General features: G+C 39.2%; 1 protein-coding gene across 1 annotated transcript in view; it reads left to right on the plus strand.

Moving 5' to 3' along the window:
* LIN52 (lin-52 DREAM MuvB core complex component) overlaps positions 1 to 11,273 on the plus strand; it is a 39,685-nt gene that overhangs the window by 25,230 nt on the left and 3,182 nt on the right. The gene's annotated exons all lie outside the window — the stretch shown is intronic.

The following is an 11,273-nucleotide window of genomic DNA, read 5'->3' on the forward strand; positions in this document are numbered from 1 at the left end:
CAGTGCCCCTCAACCCTCAGAGCAGTTTCCAGTCACCAAATCTATGGAGACTCTTCATGGCAAAGCAGAGGCACTGCCTTTCTGAGCCATCTTGTGGAAGATTTGCTGTCTGCTCTGCTGCAGTGCCTCTGATCTTTCTTCTAGTAGTGGATGAAAATCGTTCTGTGCTCATTAAAAGATAGCAGTGTTGCTGCATTCAGCTTTCACAAGAGAAGTACCTAATGGTACTACTAATGGCCTCAGATCAGTGGTGTGCATGAACTGTAAATAAACATGAAGGGATTTTCAGAAGCAGATGAGTACCAAAGCTTACTGGGCTACTCTCAGAAGACCTTCTGGAGCAAAAAGTAATTATTTTTGTTTGTTTTGGCTTTATTTCTGTGTTTCAAAAAACTGGAGTTTCTTCTGGCCTCTACTCTCAGGAGATAACTTCAGACTCCAATACTCTCCATATTTCTTGGATTCTTAAAATTTTCTTCAAAACTCAAAATACATTGAGTACTTCAAAACTCTTCAAAATACTAGAAGCATGAGGATGTTTATGAAAAATGTTCTCACATTTCCTTGTGGGTCTGGGAGGGTATTTTTGGGTATATCTTTTACATCTGCTTTTACAGTTGAGCCTTGCCTAGTTGGCTTTTAAGCTCGTTAACAGCTAAATTGTAATAATTGTAGCAGAACCTAAATTGTTTATACTTTAATACCCATTCCTAATAGCCTTGAGTGGTATTACAATTTTGTTATCAAGTAGGTCAGATTAGCACTAGTCATAGATTCTTTGAGTACTAACAGCTTTTCCCTATTCATTTGAACTTGACTCTACTAGCATTTGGATGCTCTAAAGTATGTAACATTACTAAATCAGTGCATTTCCTCAGATGTCTAGTGACCAGCTTGGAGTTGGTAAAGATGGTTTTCAATTTCCTGAATTCTCTTCTGGTCTCTCAGATATTCCTCAGCTCAGGGAGTTAGTTATTGCTGCCAGAACAGTATTGTAGTGGACAGAACACATGAAACTTGTCAAGGTAAAATAACTTAACTAATATAACTGAAGCTTAAAATGCTGGAATAAAGCAAGCAGTGAATATAGTGGGAAGGATGAGGATAGGGATAAAGGTAATTGTTACATGAAGTACCTTTGATTCACGCAAAGGGAAGAATAAAATTATGGACACGGTTGTGAAGGTTTTTTATGCAGCCCACAAACTGCATATTGCTGTTCTTCCATAATTCTGTTTTATCAAATCCTGAGACTTTGACCTTGGAAACTGAGATTTCAGTCATTTGCATATATTTGGCCATACAGACTTTTTCCTTGATTTTTTGAAAGCTTGGAAGTCTTCTATGTAATGTAATGTGTTGTTTCCTACTAATTGCAAAAGGAATCTTGGTTTAATTCATGTGTAAATCAAATAGTATTTTTCAGTCAAAGCCCATGAATCTTCTTTTCATAGAGACCTTCAATACTGATAATGCATTGCTGTGTCAAGAGCTGCAGTCATCTAAACAGAAAAATGTTTCAATAAGGAATCTTGGGATTAGAAAACATTTCAAAGATTTAGTCTGCTCTTTAAAGTAAAGTCATACTTCTGGACAAATAAATACAGGCTACCATATTGTGAGCTTCTTTGATCTAGATGTCTCTTTCCATTAAGTTTGCTGAGAGAAGTTAAATTTTAAAATTCCGTTCTTCTTCTTTACAGTTCAGGCCATTAGTTAACCTATTGACAAGAGCCAGTTTCTACCTTTTGGAGGTCAAGGAAGTTGTTCTGTTCTTGATCCAGGGCTGCAAGCCTCCCTGTAAACAAGCCTTGATGTCTTCTGATTGGATTTGTGTGCCCTGGCTTGCATAACCATACAGCTTGTATCCCAGCATTATTAGCCAAAAGGAATATAGGGACTTACATAATCATTACACGATTATTTTTCAGTAACTGTACTGTAAATATGTAATTCTCTCTGCTCCTAATAACTCTTAATCCCTTTGTTTCTATTGGCTCCTGGGCTCAGATTTGGCCATGGCCTCCATGCCCTGGCCACTGATAAAACCTGAAAAAATTGTTACTCTCAGGGTTCACCTGCTTTGCTCCCAGCAGTAAATACATGTTCCCCAGCACAGGCAGGGGCACTGCACTGTGGTGCACTGTGGTGCAGTGGGCAGCACTTCTGCCTCTGTTCCTTCTGAGAAGGGGCCATTCACCTCCAGTAACCTTTCAGACCTGGCTCCATGTGTATGTTCAGCAAGACCTCTCTGCTGACTTTGTGTGTTTTATGTCCAAGAGTTCTTGAGCAAGGAGTTTTGATCTCATTTCTGCATGTTGCTTGAGAAAGAAGATTTTTTCCTTGAGATCCTGTGGTGAGAAAATGTAAATTATCAAGAACTCTTGATCCACTGCAGGTCTTGGAAGCCAGAAAGAGATTATTTTCCATTTGGAACAAGAAATAGAAAAAGGCCCTTTAGAGTGCTTCTTGTAAAAACATGGCCCTATTCTGCTGTTTAGTTGTGATATCTGTGGGATTTGATGGTCAGAGCTCTCCCAAGCTGTAGCTCTTCCAGTGATAACTTATGCTAGTAAAGTACCTTTCAGGTATATTTGAAAATATCCTGAACTTTGATGCATAATTGCTTTTCTTACTGTTTTCAATATTAGAAGTGTGACTAATTTTTTTTTTTTTTTTTATTTCAGCCTTTCAAAATACTTGAAAATAATTTTTCTCTGTTTAATTAGCTTCATGAGTCAGTGCCTGGTCTTAGGTCTTGACATTTTTGGCATGCAAAATTTTCTTGTGTATTTCACTTTGGCTTTATTCCAGAATAAATATTTTAAGCTGCTAGTTGTGTGCTAGTTGTAGTTTTTTTCTTTTCTTTGGTCTGTGACTCGGGGGCAGACATAAGGAGCACTGAGAGAAGTGAAGTGTATAAACCACAATTAGAATTGCAGTGCACAGGTGTCTGTAGATCTCACACAATTGCCAAGCTATTTGTTTCTCCAACGATAGGGGCTTTGGGAGTGTATTTTGGAGAATAAAGGGAGCAGAAGGCCTTCCGTTTGCATGTTAGGTTGTGGGTTTGGTTGGTTGGGGTTTTTTGGTTTTCTTTTTTTTTCAAATCCTGCTTTAAATTCTTCCAGACTTGATACATTTGATATCTTTACAGAACCAGCATATTGAATGGTTGAAAGTGATCTACTGTGGCTGGGGATGCAGTTTATAACTGCCTTCAGAGAGGAATGAGCATTGAAGAATAAAAATTTCTTGCATAATAGCTTTTCTTTGAGCATCAAATTAGATCTTGTGATTTAAAAATCTGAATGCCAGCATTGAAAATAAGTTGACTTGTAATAATATTAAAAAAGAATGACTTTAGCATCAAGGTTACGGGTGAGTTCTGCTGCAGGCCCTTGAGGATCTTTTTGGGAAGAGAGGCATCTTAAATCTCCTGCTAGTCATACACAAAATATTATTGCAATGAAAAAATAGTGAAGTGAATAAACAGCAGCTTACAGTACTGGATGCTTGATGTATCAGGAATCCTAGTGTTCACTGTATTTTGCAGTTTAATGCACAATAATTTTTTGGTTCTGTATTTCTGTATGCTCCACTCACTGTGTTGGATCTGTATTCTTAGGATGTGAAGTTCCATTAAAAAATAAATAATAATGGCAGCCCCCGCTCCCCCCACGTACACTCATTTTCTGTAATATGGTAATGATATCACCGTAGCAGTAATTACGGGTCATCTTCATTTCTTTCATCTCTGCTGGTTCTGATGGCTTCATTCCTTTGACGGAGAAGATTTGGCTCTGGGTGCTGTGATTATTTTGTTAAGCATTATTCGAATAGACAGGAGTGAGAGAAATTAATCAATCCAAATGCAATTAGCATCATGTTTAACCCAGTGATGGACGTCTCAAGGTGAAACAGCCAGGGGAGTTTCAGACATTATTATTCAATCCAGTGGCTCTTATCTAAATTATAATCAAGAGGTTTTTATTGGCTTTGCAGAGGGAAGATGTAACTCTTTCCCTGCTTTGGGGGTCAAAAGGATCAGAACTTTGGCCCTGTAAGATATTGGCTGCAGGCAGCTCGTAGAATTGGGAGGTACTGTAGGAGTTTACTGTAATATCAGGATCACTCAGGACAAAATACCTGCACATCCTAGTATCTGGGGCCTGGAACATAACTTTAGTAGCTCCCTGGTCATTGGCAGGGTTGTCTTTGCCCCTTGCATTGAGTGTTTTCATTGACTGACTTTGCCCATCTGTATGTGAATGTATACTTTTTGTAGTTTTGGCATTCAAAGCTCTGTAAACATCACAATTTGCAACTGAATGCAAACAGAATAGTAACCTCCTTGCAAGGCAGGAAAATCTGGTTAGGAGAACAAGGTAAATTATTCTGCAGGGAAGGAATCTAATTATTCTTAGAGCAAGTATAATTTTAGTATTTATTGATAGAACAATAACATTTTTGAGGATTTATTAATCTGCTGCAGATCTCTTATCACTGGATAATCCTGAACGATCTCTGAGATCTCTTATCAGGTACAAGATAAAACATGAGTACTATGTGTGGAGAAAAACAAGGTGGAAAGAGGTCACGTGAAGATTTCATAATTCAGGAAAGCATTAGGTATTTGATTACAATTCTTAAGGCTCTAGCTAACATTCACTAAACTGTTTCAATGGTTTAAAACTTTATCAGTCTCAACTATTTACCACTTCTTGTGTCAGAGAGGACTGTTCTCATAGCATACTGGGAGGAGCAGTCCATGTGCTCACCTGCTCCGATTCACAGCCCAGCTTTGTGTAAGCTTTCACCTTCTCCAGCATTTCAAAACAAGCCATGCCAGACTGTGAAGTAAAGCTGACATAAGGGCACATTCTGCTGTCTCATTCACCAAGGGAAGGACGCTGATGTTTTGGACCAAGGGGGTGTTATTATTTAAAAATGCTGCAGCGAGATTTGACAGCTCATCTTTCAGAGCCTGAATTCTAGCACAGCTGCTGAATCCTTTCACATGCATCTTGTGCTGGTTTTGGCTGGGGTAGAGTTAATTTTCTTCATAGTGGCTGGCATGGACCTGTGTTTTGGATTTGTGCTGAACACAAGTTGATAATAGAGAGATGGTTTTGTTAATGGTGAGCAGAGCCAAGGCCCTTTCTACTCTGTGTTCTGCCACCTCAAGGCAAAGAGGCTTGAGGTACATGGAAGATTGGGAGGAGACACAGCTGGGATGGGTGATCCAAAGTGACCAAAGGGATATTCTAGACCACATGACATGGGTGCTCAGTATTTAAAGTTGGGGGGGGGAAAAGGAGGAGGGGAGGGATGTTCAGAGTTGGTGGTGGGTGTTTGTCTTCCCAAGTCACCAATATGTGTGATGGGGCCCTTCTGTCCTGGAGATGCTGAACACCTGCCTGCCATGGGAAGCAGTGAATCAATTCCTTGTTTTGCTTTGCTTTCTCTGTTAAACTCTCTTTCTCTTGACCCACAATTTCCCAGCTTTTTCCCCTTGTGATCCTCTCCCTGATTCTTCTGGTGAGGAAGTGAGCAAATGGCTGCATGGGGCTTGGTTGCTGGCTGGGGTAAAAGTACAACAATCTGTACTGAGGCTGTGACCCCATGTGTAAGGTGGGAATTAAATCACTGTATGTTTCAACAATATTGTAAGGCTTGATAAACTTTGCAAGTGCTTTGATACTGATTACTGAGAGATGCCATGGTAATGCAAGCTTATTCCACCTGGGTGTTTATGCTGATTCTGTTGTCTTACCTGAGGAATGTGTTTTGGGAGTGTTATGTGATTGCAGTGTTCTTCAGTGTCAGTGTAACAGTTCCTAAAGCACAGCTTGGAGTGTCTGCATGTGCTACTTGTGCCTCCAGTGAAGGGACTGACCTTGGTTTTACTAGCCACTGCTCTCCTGAGATGGCAGTTCAGCTCTGAAATTTGGCTTGGGGTAGCATTCACTGGTATTTGTCAGAGGCCAATAATCTTCAACTAGAAGCTCATTTGACACTTATATTAGGAGGTAGACAGCAGATAACAGTTATTACTCAGTTATTGTTTCTATCAATAAATACTAAAATTATATTGAAATTAATTGAAGCTCTGTGAGGAAAGAGGTGTGAGTTGGTGCCAAGGATTTTGGGGGTCAGAGATACATCTGCAGGGAGCAGCTTCTCTCTCTCTGATAGAAGTTCAGATTATGTTATCTAGATATAATATTCTCTTGGTTTTGTCTGTCATATGCCTCTTTTTTTGTTTGAGGGCTGTTCAGTAAAAATGTCAATCTTAAATATTTTTGCTGGTTTTAAATTATCTTTTTGCCTTCAGCCCTCATCCTCTGACTTATTTTTTTATTTTACTTCCACATGCAATATTAGTTGAGCCGAACTAAAAGCTGTGACTTTGCAATTGGCTTTCACAAGTTCAGTCAAGCAAAAGTCCCACAATGGCTCATAGGCAGATTCCTCTCAGCCTTTTTTATGCCCCGACAACTAAGAAAAAGAATCATTGTGTCTTCTTATCCTAACATTGTATCTCAGCACATAAGAAATCATTTCTGATGCAACAGACTCTTGTGATAGAAGGTTAAAAAACAGAGAACTGTTCTGCTGTCTTTCTGCTATTCATATTCTTTGCCATAAAATGGTAATTTGCATTGACAGTGCTTCAGAAATAAACCTTTCTAGTTTTGTTTTCTATGTAGTCCAAGGACACAGCAGTATTTTCAGAGTGCATGATTAGTACTTTAAAGGAATCCTTCCATGCTGAAAAACAGGTTCTTTAGTTACCATAAATGCAATTGAATGGGAAGAATAACTGATAAGCTAACAAAGTATAGCAGTGCCTAAAATAGCCTTTTTGTAGGCAAAAATGTAGCATTCAAAATGTGATACTGCAAGACATTTCAAAGCTAAACACAGTAATTGTATTTCTTGGTTTTATTAGTAGCAAGACCTTTAGATTTCGGCAAGGCTATATTTTCAGGTCAGAGAGGGATCACAGTCAAATTTGTCCCATAAGTTATACATCTGGGAGAGAAGCTAAGAACTGCTTCATTAGCAAGTGACTTTGTATTAAAGTATCTATAATTTGGAGATATACTTACAAGCTTTGTTTTGAGATTTTTAGATAAGCCCAGAAGTAATAAGCAGTGAAGGTCTAATGTTCATGATGAATGTGTGATAAATACAGTTTGTCACCTATATCTTTTACACAGACTTTATCCCCAAGTGTGCTGTGGATATATTTAAGTATATATTATGTTTAAGAAGTGTGCATGTATGTGAGTTGCTTAGGGATTCTCCTGGATGAAAGTTGCTTATGTAAGTATAAATCACTGTTTTCCTTGCTGATTTTAAAGCAGTAAATCCTTCCATTATTTCCTGGCTATCCAGACCTTATGACACAGTATGTCCTGTGCTGTCGTATGTGTGAGAAGGCTTTTTATGGGGAGCAATCAGGCTGGACCCCAATCTCCAGTGCAGTGTTTTTTTCTAATTAAATTGTCAGTGGAAGGAATATCCAGAACAGCAGTTTTCATTTTCAATCGAGGAAAAAACATTATGAGTCTTTGTCATTTGATTAAAAGTTACTTAACCTTTAAATTGCTACAGATGTAAAGATAGCTCTGAGTTTCCAATGTAATCGCCTCCAAGTTAAAATCAGGAAAATCTTCATGTAATGAAACCCATATGTCATAGTGAAAGGATGCAAAGCACTGGCAGAGTGGGCTGCTCTAGCAGGAGATTCTGCACCCAATCTTGTTAACCAGGACTGCTTTTGGTAATCCCTCATCTCCTCACTTGTAGGAAATCAATCTGTACTACTGAATCTTTTCAACCAGCAGCCACAAAATCTACTGCAGAGAGGCAGCTTGGGGACAATTGTAGTAAAAACAGCGCCTGAGGCAACAAGGCTAAATGTGGGATTGAGGGATTGAAGTTCTAAAGAGGAGATTATATTAAACCTTATTCTGCTCCCCTATCAAGTAGAAATGTCTCCTCCTCCTTTCAGCCCCAGCCTTTCCTATCCAGTACCTGTTCTTGAGATCTGGTTGGCAGATCTTGCCAGGCAGCAAACTTAATTCCTACAGTACAGCATTCTCTGTTAGTTATAATAGCCTGATACCATTTTTCAATACATTTATCTGAAGGAGTTTATTCAAGCACTACTTCTGGAGCAACCAGTGCTGATACCACCTTAAAGTGTATTTTTCTGCGGAGTTCAGTGTCTTCCTTCTCCCAAGTAGGTGAGGTTAATTTGCATCCAAGCTATTGCAATGGTATCCATTGTTGATTTTTCTGTTGCAGTAGATGCACAGTGTAGGCCAGGTTGTAAATTGTGACTTGTCATGCAGATTCATGTTTCTGTTCTGTGCTGCGCAGTCTCTGTAGTGTGTGGCTGCTGGTACAATGAAACCTGTGCTCAAATCCTCTTTTCCCTTGAAGTCTATGGTTTAAACTACCGTTGTAAAGATAAAATCCCTGAGGTTTTCACTATAGTTTTGTCCAACCTTTTAATTAAAAAATCCACCTCTGTCTACCATTCAAATGGCTTCTGCTGGTTTCCCTTGGGTAGTTGCTTAAAGCTGGTTTTACCATCTCTCTTAGCCTGCAATTGTATTTGGAATGTGGGTGATGGTTTCTTCATTCACAAGCTCTTCCCTCACTCTAGCAAGCTTCATAAGACCCCAATGGAAATTATATTCCTATTATTAAGAATTCATTTCTCAGAAGCAATACTGAGCAGAGCCTTTTACTGTGCAAAATCCATCAAATCATATTCCAGCACAGATTAAAAAGAAACAAAGGTGAAGGAATAGCCAAGATGTGTGAACGCAGTACCATGTAATAAAAATTTGGACTGTGTTTATCAGGAATACATTGAACTGTGGTTCTTGGGCAGATAAGGGAAGTAGCTGAAGCAGGGAAGACAGGATTGTTAATGCTTGTGGAAACTTGCCCTTAGCTTGGCTGTGGTCTTTCGGTCAAATGAGGATATTACTTCCTGGCCATTTTCATACATATACAAAGATAAAAGGTCTTTTTTCTTTCTCAGTTTGGCATCATATCTTTAAAAATAAAGCCCTGCTGCAAGCCTGAGTCTGTGAGGAGATGAGGAATACAGAATAGCAGAAGGCTGTCTCCTGCTCCTAATGGGATTTTGTAGCAGCATGTGCGAGTTTGTTTCAGAAGTCAGAAATGAACAGATGTTGGTATAAATTACCTCTGTGTCTGATGTCTTGCAAATTAAAAGCGCGGTTGGCATCACTAAACAATTTCACCAGGTTGGGGGGGGAAGCGGGTGGTGATTATTGTAGCAGGTCGGTAAGAATCTTTAAGCTGCAGCAGAACAGGATAGCAAGGATAAAGGAATGAAGAATAAAATGAGAGGTCTGTGAATTAATCAGAAATGTTAACATCTCCGATGACAAGTGAACAGGCAGGCACGTGCTCTTGGAGCAACCTCCAGCCCACAGTAATTTCACTCAGCGCACAGAAGGAGTCTGTGCTCTCTGCCTGATTTATAGGGTGCAGCCCCTCTTTGGGGAAACAGAACTGTCATGCATTTGTATATCTCCTGTATGGGACTTGTACTCTGGAAAACTTTGCACTTTATCAACTACAGTTCAGCTTATCTGCTTTTCTGTTTAAGAATGTTTTAAAACTGTGCACTATTGTTGGAGCAAGGCAGAGAGGTGTCAAAGAACTAAGTACTAGGAATCTCTTCCAAGCTGAATTTTAAAAATCTTTCAGTTTTATTTGGTCATGTTCTTTGTGCATAACAACTTAGTTCCTTACAAAATACCAATCTGCTCTGTACTGCTGCAGCACCTTCTATCCCTGTGTCACTTCAGCAGCACTTAAAGCATACAGGTTATCATGGGGTTGGGGAGGCAGAGGTACAAATAAGTACTTTTGTGGTAGTTCATGCTGCAAATCAGAAGCAGAATCCCAGGTGACATAACTCACAGCCAGAAGCATGAGGCAAGGAAATACTGCAGTGATCTACTTGAACCTGCAGCCAGGCTAAAGCATGTTCCACTCAGGACAGTGGACTTTGCAGCCTACAAGTATCAGTATGTAACAGACAGGTTATATATTTTTATATACAATTAATTGCTTTACAGGAATTTTGCTGATGACAACACCTTGTGATAAAATTTTGTGTAAAATTAGAATGTAATAATTTAAAGAAGAGGCTTTAAGACACAAATTCTAACTTATGTAAACAATAACAAAATATCTTTATCTGAGTGCACACTGAGTATTGTAAGCTGAACATTGTTATTATATTTAATTCTGTTCTGACAGATAATCAATAGTGTCCAAAGAAAACCCAACATCAACAAACCCACCTCCAGTTTTTATGCTAATTTTAATTTCTGATGTTTGTCACAGTAGAGAAGTCAGGAATTGAATGGATAAAACAGAAAATTAATTCCTATCTCCTTCTAGACTGTCTTTGAGGTTAGGTATGGGAAACATGCATGCTTTCAGCATTCCTGTGAATAAAACCCTCCATGTTTTGATGCCTGCCAGTCCAGCACAAAGCTTACACCATTATTGAAAAGAAATGGAGGGACACCAGTGGAAAGATTGTCTTTCTCCAGGCCTCAGTTGCTAATGTTGTTGTCTTTGATGCATGTTATTGTTACTGCAAGACAAGAATAGTATGAGGGCTGCTCTGCCAGCTTGTGATCTTATCTTTCTCAAGTCAGAAATGTCTCATGCAGAAAAGTGGCTGTGTAAACCCTGCAGTAGTACAGCTACCAGAGATTGATAGTACAGAGAGTGAGAGAGAGACATATACGCCTTGCCTTGCTGTATTAAACATTGAAGGACTGACAACGCAGAGGGAAAGAGAAGACCAAAGCTCTATAAACTTTACTTTTATTACCCTATCCATAGATGAACTGCATTGAAGGAATTTAAACCCCATTATATTACAGTATCCAGGGACTGACACTGCTGAGAGAGAGAAAATGCTGCCTAATTTCTGTTGAAGACTACATCATCCAGGGACCAATAATCTTGAAACAGAGAAAGAGAGAGTTCCATAATCTCTGACAGATTATAACATACAGGAACAATTGTGCTGAGATAGAGTGATAGAGATTTGGATTGCACCATTCAGAGATGGATAGTACAGAGAAAAGGAGGTGCTGCAAGAGATAATGCAGTAGGAATAGAAAGCATAGATTGTATGTAATGAGACAGCCAGTGGGAATTATTGCTGAGTTTAGAAGATTCCAGAACCTGCC

The sequence above is a fragment of the Oenanthe melanoleuca genome, chromosome 5 (assembly GCF_029582105.1).
Source record: "Oenanthe melanoleuca isolate GR-GAL-2019-014 chromosome 5, OMel1.0, whole genome shotgun sequence".
Classification (NCBI taxonomy): domain Eukaryota; kingdom Metazoa; phylum Chordata; class Aves; order Passeriformes; family Muscicapidae; genus Oenanthe; species Oenanthe melanoleuca.